The sequence below is a fragment of the Rhipicephalus sanguineus genome, chromosome 4 (genome assembly GCF_013339695.2).
Source record: "Rhipicephalus sanguineus isolate Rsan-2018 chromosome 4, BIME_Rsan_1.4, whole genome shotgun sequence".
NCBI classification, from domain to species: Eukaryota; Metazoa; Arthropoda; class Arachnida; order Ixodida; family Ixodidae; genus Rhipicephalus; species Rhipicephalus sanguineus.
In genome coordinates, this window is record NC_051179.1 from 184,320,413 (window position 1) to 184,331,587 (window position 11,175).

The window sequence follows — 11,175 nt, forward strand, 5'->3', positions numbered from 1 at the left end:
TGGGGCCTGTCGTGGCTAAATAACATTGCACGAATAATTGCGCTGTGTATTGCGTCAAAATTAACGACATAGATGCTGCTTCCTCGGAATGTCAAAACGAAAACGCGACGCTATGCTTTCGTATGTGCTTATTCTTGCTTTCTGACACTGTATTCTGGTGTTTTATTCACACGAGCATAAGATGTCCATTATTATTATTCGGCACGCACTTGGGAAGTCGAGCATTTCTTTGGTTTTCGCTGGCGCATGTTACAGTACAACTTCTTCGAATGAACCTCAACCGCTTGATCTCTGCAATCATCCACTTCGAAAGCTCCGCCCTGAAACAAGAGCACAATAGCAAGGTAATTGGTCAAATGCCAAACCAGCACCAGGCGGCTCTGTTGGTTGATTCGGTCACGAGGCGTCCACAGAACGCACCCATTGGTCAAACGGGAATCTGGCTAATCTCGATTCAAACAGGTGCTCATTGTTTTATTCGAAAATAATTTTTCCAGTTGGCCTTTCTATCAATAATTGAAAGCAATTTTGATCTCCGTCATGGTGACATCAAATTTAGCACAGTTTCGATAATATATCTAGCACGTTTTGATAAGAAACTCTCCTAGAATGTGGCATACTATGAGGAAAGCTACATCACAAAATATGTTTTTATCGTCGTTACATATTAGAAGGATGTAAATGTCGTTAATCAACTATTTATGCTCTTCCGCACTTGCCTTTACCTGGCTTTGTTTTGTTCATTTTGCTTGCACTGCCATTAAATTTATTGCAGTGAGGCCCTCACCTTCATAGTGAATGTCATCCACATTAAGTATTTTCCAGCATAATATATTTTATCCTTGTCATATAAATTATGTTTCTCTTAATAAAGCCGCGAAGCAACGCTCAGCGCGAAATCAGTAAGATTATCTGCTTCATCGTCGTACAGGGCTTGTTATGCGTTTCGAAGTTTGCTTTGAAGCTGAGGCATCTTTTCCATGACCACGTTGAGCAAGGAGTGTGAGAGAACGGAATCATGAGGGGTACGAAGGAGTTATGGTGTCTTGCTGACCCATATTTACCAAGGCCAATTCTGGTCGTGCGGTTAGATGAGGAGGCTAGAGCGTAACATTTCTTAGACTGAGACCACCGCCATGGTGGCCAAGTGATTACGGTCCTCGGCTATTGTCTCCAAAGCCACCGGTCGACTCCGATTTCGGCGGTCGCATTTAGATGGAGACGAAATACTCCTTTTCTGGCTATGGGCGTGACGCCAATAGGCAGAAAAAGAGTGTTCCACACTCGCCGCCATGGCTTCGATCGGCGCTGACTAACACTCCTAGGTTTAAATGCACATATATACCACATAAAGTGGACGGGAAGATGACCGCCGCCATAGCTCAGTTGTAGAGCAACGGACGCGTTATTCGAAGGTCGCAGGTTCGGTCCCTGCCGGCGGCAAGTTATCTTTTTGTCCACTTTACTTTCTTCACACTTATATATCCCAATTATTACAAATAACATCTCCTATACTTTCCTTGGCATTATTGTCCGTTAGTTCTCGTTGATACTTATTGTTAAGTAACACATGTTCAGTGCTGGGCAGTATCGAAGATACATGTATCTTTGATACTATCTTAGATACTCTGTGGGTATCTTGTATCTGTATCGCGATACGTCTCGAAAAACAAGTATCTGTATCTGTATTTCCGATACATTCGATAATGTATCGTGTATCTTAAGATACAAGATACTTCTATCGCAACACAACCGTGCGAAACAATAATCGCTGGCCAAGCTCCGTTTCTCAAGCTGGTACTGGTGCCACTAAGCCATCTGAAAAAGTCTAAGGGGAGTGACGTTATTTCATTTTTCCGCCAGAGTCATCCAGTGAGGGTAGAGGATGAGGAAGACAACCACGCGGACGTCTACGCCCAGCCCACGTACCTTTTGTTTTCTCGATTTATTTTCTTTTTAGTTGCGACAACGCCACGACACTTGCTCTTAGCAACTGTCCTGCGCCGCGCACTCCGCTGCGTGCGGCGTCTATTGCTCAAATTCTGATGTTGTTACAGTATCGTTATTGAAGATTCTCTTCCGCCTTGCTCCGTAACGAAACGTGATGCGCGCAAGAATGGGGTTGCTTTCATGGGCGTCCGGAGGGGGGTGCAAGGGGGGGCAGCTGCCCCCCCTTGGAATTTTGGATAATAATTTTCTATGCAGTAGCAGTAAGCTACACAGCTTGATTGGCACACTCCAGTCCCGCATATCCGCGTGAAATATCATTCAGGATTACCAGCCAACTTTGCACGTTACATGCTGCTATGGACGAATCTTGCCGGTCATGTCACGGCAATGAAACAAAAGCTACCTATGCTGTATGCTCCCCTCCCCCTCCCCCACCCTCTGCTGATGCACCCCCTGGAAAAAGTTCTGCGGACGCCCTTGGTTGCTTTGCGTCGCGTGGATTTTACATAGCAGCGATTTGAAGGATCTCGTGGATGTAAGCTTCACTTGCATGCAGTGAATTAACTTATGTGCAAATAAGATTCTAACAACTTAAGCACCACTGGTACTGATGCTAGATCTAATAGAGCAAGCGTTTACCTAACAGAAAATATCTTGGCGTACCGTATTTTTCACTTCAATCTACATTTATTCAAAGAATTTATGAACTCATAATTTGATTGTTAGCACAAGTGCTTTCTTAGCTGTCATTTTGCATCACATAAATTACCTAGGTCTCTGCACTTTTTTTGCGGTCTGGTCACTGCAGTATGTCTTTTGCAACGCGCTCCCAAAATAAGATTTCTGCTTTATTCTTCTAACTGTCTGCTTTATTTCTACTACTATTTACACATTTACACGTTGCCAAGGCGATTGTCAAAACAAATATATTATTATGTGGGCGTGCCTTGAGTATATAGTACAAAATATTCTGCTTACCGCTTAAGAAAACAGCGAAACTGAGTTTGCGGCTACTTACGACGCAACTTTTCCAAAGCACCCTCTTCCTTAAAACTAATACATTATAAGTCTCTGATACGCTCCAAACTTGAGTATGCATCTGCCATATGGGATCCCAGTCATGCTAACCTTATCACCTCTCTTGAACTAGTACAAAATAACTCTGCTAGATTCATCCTCTCTAACTACAACCGCACTACCAGTATAACCTCAATGAAATATACCTTATCACTTATTCCATTGGCTCACCGACGCAAAGCCGCCCGTATTTCACTATTTCATAAAATTTTCCACCATCCAACACTTAGTAATGACCTCATACTCCGGCCTGTGTAGATTTCAAACCACGTTGATGATCGTAATAAGGTAGGAATCGCATCATGCCACACTAAGTATTTCTTTAAGTCGTTTATTCCCCGTACATCTCAGCACTGGAACCACCTTCCCTCAAGTGTCGCAACCATCAGTGATTGCAAACTTTCCCACAAAGCATTAGATAACATTGTATAACCAGGAGAAGCTGTTACCTGCACTCACTGCTTCTGTTTGTTTAGTTTATATGATTTTATTATTTTTTCTTTGAAATAACTACTATTCTTTGTATAACCTGGAGAAATGTTGTGTTACCTGAATTCACTGCACTGTTTAATTCTGTATTTTTCATGTATCGTATCCACTCCCCTCTTCAATGCCATTTGGCCCTGAGGGTATTATAAATAAATAAACTATAATAACGAAAATCATTAGGAGCCATCTTAAAGATATTAGGAAGGGGATTCGAGAAACGTTGTTTTACTGAATGCTCCGTTTTACTCATGGGCATCCCAACGAGCTGTTTCAGGCAATTTTCCATAGGCACTGAATTTTCTATTGTCTCAAGAGGCAAGTTGACGATACTTCATGCTGATAGCTATTAAGGGCGCCGTCTGTATTGTGTTTCTGTACTCATTCAATGTGAATGTTTGATACACAACCACCTCTCTATTTTACTTATATTTGTTTTCCTATTTTAGGCCTTAAATATTTTTCATATTACTAATCGCCACGTAATGGGAGCTATAGGCGGCAATAGCGCGAATAGCGGCGGTGTCCTGCGACGCTTTGTGCAACTATGCACAATACGTCTGATGCATTTCTGTGTTGGATGTGTTGTCTCGTTGAAGAAAAATTGCTAAAAGATTTCACGTTAGTGAGTATATCAACAAAGTATCCCTTACGCCAGTAGCTAAGTAGAACATGGAAATTCATTGCAGTTTTAAATCATCTATGTATACACCAGGGGTCTCAAACTCAGCTTACAGCCGGCGGGCCGCGGTCGCGAAATTTAGTTCCAAGGGCCGGGACAGTGAACATGGTGGGGTCAGAGAGAGTTTGAAAAAAATGACGTTGCCATTTGAAAAAAAAAGCATTTCACATATCTCATATAGGTCATTTCTGAAGGGGATTTGGAGTCAGGATTCGAGACACATCGATACCGATGAGCACAACGAGTGAAATCTGGACGCGGATTGAAATATAGAGTTTTCGTTCCACGGTTATATTTCAGCACATGGGGACCACATGTTCTTCACGAAAGAAATGCTTGAGACCAGTCATGTCTGTGTAGCTCACAAACATACTTATTTAGAAAATAAAAACAAATGGGATGAAGACGGTCATGTGTGCCGGCCGGGCCGCTAGCGAATGGTCTCAAACCCGGTATACACCATGAGTCCCCCCTTCCTCCCCCCCCCCCCCCAAAAAAAAAAAGGCGCTACCAGCGATGTTGCAGCTGCACACCTGTCCGGATATACGGTATTGTGCAAACTGTCTTTTATCGACAAGGTAAAAGTCCACACCGGTATTTGCGCCGTCGTGCGAAGGCTTCTTATTGACGTTATTCTGATTATATGGCAACCCGCTATGGCTGGTCGGCAAGCTGAGCAGCGACTCCCATTAAATGCAGAAATGACAAGCAAGAACCGCTGTCAGCGAAGTGTATGAAGAGTTGTCTTGTGAAGAAGGTAAAACAAACAAACCCCAATAAGTTGTTTTGGAAGGAAACTAATGTACTTTGAGCAAGAAGGGCAAGACTTTTGAGATACTAACAGACCTCTAATTCATTTTATCAAAGAACATAGGTCACAGTTCAGAAATTTTCAAGCAGAAATTTTCGTGTATAGGCGTTTTCTTCTACATAATATGTATCCATAATAACAAATTTGATAATGTATCGGAGTATATTAAGATACAAGTGCCAAGTATCGCATCGGATACAATTATTGCGCCAGTATCTTGTATCTGTATCACCAATACTTTTTGCGTGAGTATCTTGTATCGTATCGCGATACAATTTCAAAGTATCTTTGCCCAGCCCTGCACATGTTCTACTTTTGTTTAAAAATAATGAACTCTCAAGATTGAAATGTAAAGGCGATTTGTTATCGGTAATATTCATTCAGAGCGCAGAATTACAATTTTCTTTTGCATCCTGGAACGGGGCACATTGGAACGGCTCGTCAAACATGGTAGTGCCTTTGGCAAAACCATTCTCTGTACCAATACACAACACACTGAAGTTAAACGTGTCAGGCGTATCGGGCGACGAGTGAGTGACACGACAAGCCGAGTTTCCGGGTGAACAAGTGCCTTCATGTTTATTCGCAGCCCTTATATACATCAGTGAATGCTTTGACACATCCAGCGGTACTGTTGTACACTACATAGATGTTGTGCTACCATTCATTTTGTTGTGTACTGCCGTACACTGCAAAATGAACGCTACTTGTCCACTTGGGAAGCATGTACATGTACCAATGTGCACATCGCGTTTCAAGTCAGTTGAAGTAACACGTGGTGCGTGACAAGCCTCTACATTTGATGCGTAAACTTGTACATACTACCGTTGAAGGGGATATGTGATGTGCACGAAACTTCTAGCATAACAAAATAAAAAAGCTTGGGCGAGTTGGTGTTCCATAACTACCTGTAGAAAACTACCTGTCTCTTCGTGCATGTCATGTTTTTTTTTTTTTTCTTTTATGTTTCATGCATTTCATGACGTACAGGCTACTCGACAATAGGCCACATTCACACTACCAATGAAGTTATAGGGAAATGCGCGGAATGTAGCCAACCCTTACAGATAGCCTTCATAAAATACGAGAAATCATTTGGTTTGGTCGAAATCTCAGCAGTCATGCAGGCACTACAGAATTAGGGCGTCGACGAACCATGTATAAAAATACTGGAAGAAATCTACAGCGGCTCCGCAGCCACAATAGTCCTCCGTAAAGAAAGAATAAATTCCAACAAAGAAAGGTGTAAGGCAGAGAGACACGATCTCCCCAATGCTCTTCATCACGCACTTACACGAAGTCTTCAGGGCCCTAGATTAGTATTAATTAGGGATACGAGTTAAAGGAGAGTACCTTAGTAACCCGTGATCCGTCGATGACATTGCCTTAATGAGTAACTCAGACGACGAGTTGCAACTAATGTTTACTGAATTAGACAAGGAAAGCAGAGCAGTAGGTCTTAAAATTAACATGTAGAAAACTGAAGTAATGTTTAAGTCTTTGAAGAGAAAAGCGCTCTGCGTTGCTCTACGCTGTTCTGCGCTGTTAGTGACCGCACATCCGAACCATGAGCCTGAAGTAAGTAGAAGAATAAGGGTGGGGTGGAGCGCATTTTGCAGGCATTCTCAAATCAGAAATGGTAGTTTACCACTATCTCTGAAGAAGAACGTATATAACAGCTAAACCTTACCGCTACTTACCTATGGAGCAGAAACCTGGAGCCTTACGAAGGGGGCGCAACTTAAACTGAGGACGACGACGCGGGCCATGGAAAGGAAAATGATAGGGGAAATCTTAAGGCACAAGAAGAGTGCTGAATGGGTCGGGGAACAAATGGGTCCTGAGAATATCTTAGAGAGTGCTGAATGGGTCGGGGAACAAATGGGTCCTGAGAATATCTTAGCCGAAATCGAGAGGAACAAGTGGACAAAGCATGTAGCGCCAAGGCAAGGGAGCCATCTTGTGCACGTTCTGTGATGGAACGAAATGAAAGGTAATGACAGAATGAGAGGGAGCAAACAACCAATAAGCGAAAGGCGAGCGCCCCGGAAGAACGCGTCACGTCTTGATCGTCTGCTGAGGGAATTCAGAAATGTACTCAACGCATGAAGAAATACAGAATTACCATAACTGAATGTCAATATTGGGGGGGGGTATTGTTCTTCAAAGCTTCCAAGTGAAGAGCGCGATGACTTTAACAATTTATATGTGCTAATGTCTTGATTGGGCGCTAGGTTGTGTAGAAATCTACAGAGACGTTCGGGGGTAGCACTGGTTGCGATTTTCGCATACTATCGGCGCGGAATTGGAGTACGTTAGACACAAAGCAGGCCAATTCGATTCTCCGGCCCCAGAGCTTACGTTTCGATCCAATCCAAGTCGTCCTGAGGTCGTTCTGTATCCGTTGTAGGGTGACCAACTCTTCAGTGAAGGAAGGCGTACGCTAACATAGGGAACCAGCGAAATCAGTTTTCTTTATTGCGGTATCTTACAGAGAAATTCATCGTTTCTTTATCTTCTCTTGAAGTGGCACTTCGGCTGGCTACGTGCTGCTCGCATCTCGCAGCCACCGCAACATTACTTCGCGCGTGCGATTCGCGCTAACTTCGCGCTCCATCCCGTGACGCGCATTTTAAGGCGTGCGCTAGATCACGCAAACATTTCTTACTGGACGGTGCAGAACGAATCCCGGACATATAGCTGTCCCGACAGGGACGGCGTGGGACACGGGCTTCTGTATGAAAAGTCGGGACAGCCCCGGAAAATCCGGGAGGGTTGGTAACCCTACCTGTCGGACGGAACGGTTGTCTCTGTCGGTTCTGTGCCCGTTCTTTGTCAAAATTATTGACATCACTGCCTTTTCCGGTTGCTATTGTAACGTCTGACCGTCAGTCGAGCCTCGATCAATCCCATGCGGCGTGGTACTTGCTCGCTCTCGTCCTGTCGTGACGTTTCGTTCCCTTCTATGTGCATCGCTCCGTAAGACACCTCGAATAGCGGAAACGTATTTTCAATTTGTGCCTAAAATAACGAGAGCGAAAATTGCACAGGAGATTAATTCTGCATCTCCTGTGCAATTTATGTACATCTCCTGCAGGAGATGCAGGAGAGTAGCACGGCTTAAATAGGTGCCGAGTATTGTTTATGGACGTTTAAGATACATTTCATCGGGCGTTTCTGTTAGCAGCATTAAATCACTGTCGACCAATCGCGGCCCGTCTGCGTTTGTGATTTCCTACATCACGATCGCCTAGTGCGGGAAAGCCGAAGAAATGTCAGCACCCATCCTTCGGTTTTTCGCTATTTGCTCGTTTACGAAAGCTCTGCTCGCCGTAACAATGGTACCGTTGTAATCGTAATAAGATAATCTACCATCGAAGATCAACTTCTGGTGTTTCTTTAGTGTCCCTTTAAAAATCGCCAGGCCTGCGCAGAACACGCAGCACAGTCACAGCGAAAGCCGGAAGAGCAGCCTTTCCAGAGCCTGCTGTAGACTCTCTTGGGACGACCAATACAAGTAGACATGCAAGGCACCCACTATACGCCATAAGTTATGGTAATTTTCATGAAGTAGGGAAGAACCCACTATGCCATTTTTCGTCATTCTGCGGAGAACCGTGGTACCCGCTACACAACTGTAAAGCAGTATGCGCAGTTTGTTGATGCTGTGGCTGATGACGGTGAAGAATTATGGCTGAGCCCTTTGTAATGGGCGCGAAGCACTGCCTCGCTCCCATTACAAAGGGATTGGCCATTACAGGGTCGTTGAATGATTCAACGACCCTCTTGTTGCACAATTCGCATTATGTGACGCCTGGTTGTTATTTTACTCTTCTACGACGCTATATTACATATGTTAACACGATTCCTTGCCCGACATGACGCCTGTATCGGGTATTTTTGCGAAGGAGTTTCAAGCACACGCGTGCCTCTGTGGTAGAATATTCGACTGCCACGCAGAGGGCCCAGGGTCAAAACGCATCCGATCCTACAAATGTTCTAGGGGCGAAGCTCCTCTTAGTCTAACCTTGTCACGTCTCTGTTGTCCGGCGTAACCACCTTTGCAAACTGCCCACTACTTCGTCTTTGCAAACACCCCACTACGACCCATCACCGATCCTTTGCAAACTGCCCACTACTTCGTCTTTGCAAACATCCCACTACGATCCATCACCGATCCATTACTTCACCGACCATACAGCCGCTATAATGAAGGCGGAACGGATGCCACCTTTGCAAACTGCCCACTACTTCGTCTTTGCAAACATCCCACTACGACCCATCACCGATCCATCACTTCACTGACCATAAAGCCGTTATTATGAAGGGGGAACGGAAGCCACGTCTAGCTACCACTTACGATTAATAAAATTTCTTGCATAAATATGTACAGTGTTTGTCACGTCTCTGATGATGTACTGGGCTATCGCTTTGATTACTGCTGGGCGAAACCACTCAAGATTTCACGGTGTAACCATGATTGCTTCAGGAGCTTCACCCAAGCTCTTCATCATTCACCCGTGGATATGCGGTGAATTTTTTTCTCATTTCATTTTTTTCTTATTTCGTGCGATAGCGGTCACGGACACCGGCGGAGGTGGCGGACAACTACGGCGGCAAAATGGGTTGTTGTTGTGATCTCGTAACAGCTTGCGCTGTAATAAGGTCGGGATGGGCCAAGTTTAATTTGGGAGTCAATCAGCCTAATTTTAGGGTCGATCATGGAGGTGGGCAACGTATGGGCCAACTTGCGGGAGAAAGGTGCCATTAGCCGGATAACGTGCACGGGCAAGCGCCTCAGTAACGCCTTCTGCAGCTCGGCGAACATCGCAGCCCACCGCCGAAGCAGGAGTCTTCCTCGTGGAAATGCTGGCTGCCCGCGTTTGTTGCAGCCGATGGCTATTTGCCATTTCTATGTTTCACAATCCAAGCTGCAGACACGTGTGACACCCTGCAGACACGTGTGAAGGCTGACACTGGGCTCCGGTGCGTATGTCCTGCACTGCGGCACCGAGCACTGGCTTACCAGCAATTATATGGATACTCTCGGCTGTTTTCTCCCGTCGGCGTCACCACCATGTCCCGTATATATATATATATATATATATATATATATATATATATATATATATATATATATATAAAAGCCACAAAGAAATAATTCGAACGGGCGACCCCTCGCTCCGCAGCGCGCGGCGTTAGACTGCTGGGCCGCGAAACGTTTGTTCGTCAGCATACTAACGGCGAGTTATTTATACACACCACTTAGCGCTGGCGGTACGCCGATCTCGAGGGCATTGCAGCGTGCTCTCTGCATTACCAGCGAGATGGCGCGAAGGGCGCGTGCTTTAAAGGTCGTCGTCCCACTCGTTGTGGTTCGGGGGCTCCGCTGTACTTTGCCCTATACAGAGCGTAGTCGCGCAGTCGCCCGCGCGAGCGCAGTTGTCTTGTCATGGGGGCGGTTTGTTGCTCTTGTGCTTCTACCGGAAAGCTTGCGTTGAAGTGCACGAACGTCACTTCGCTCGCTGCAGCGGCCGCGTTTTGCGAAAGGAGCGCGCTGCTCTACCACAAAGAAATAACAACTGGGACAGTTGTTAGATTGCGCTCGTCCTGCGTATACCTGTGCGTTCGTTCTGTGCGCCCTTCTTTGTGTTTGAGCAGCGCGCTGCAAGTGTCGAGCTGCTTGCCCTTCTTCGCGTGACATTTCAATTTGTTGCTATCGGAATCATTGCTTCGGCCTTGCGGTGAAACAGTGGCTTTTTTATTTATTTAGTACATACTGCCAATCCCAATAGGGATTTTTGCAGGGTGCAAGAAGGACACAACAATTGTGTAAAGGTCAAAATTAAAAAGAAAAAAAATCATGCAAAATAACAGAACAGGTTTTTTTAGTAGCAATGTAAAGGTAAATAGGGACATTATACATGTGAAACATCTATGCATCCCTGCGAACACTTTACTGTACAACACAGATATACGATATCATACCAATATAATTACGATGATATAATCATAGTCACACATAGATACCTAAGCGTTACCAAAAAATAGAAATAAGTTATACGTTCGAAAAGTAGTTAATGGAACCTAGGTAGCAAGATAAATACTAATAGTAATACACATGTAATTTCAAGTAGGGAAAGAAAGGTGGTTAGTGACGAGGTATTGG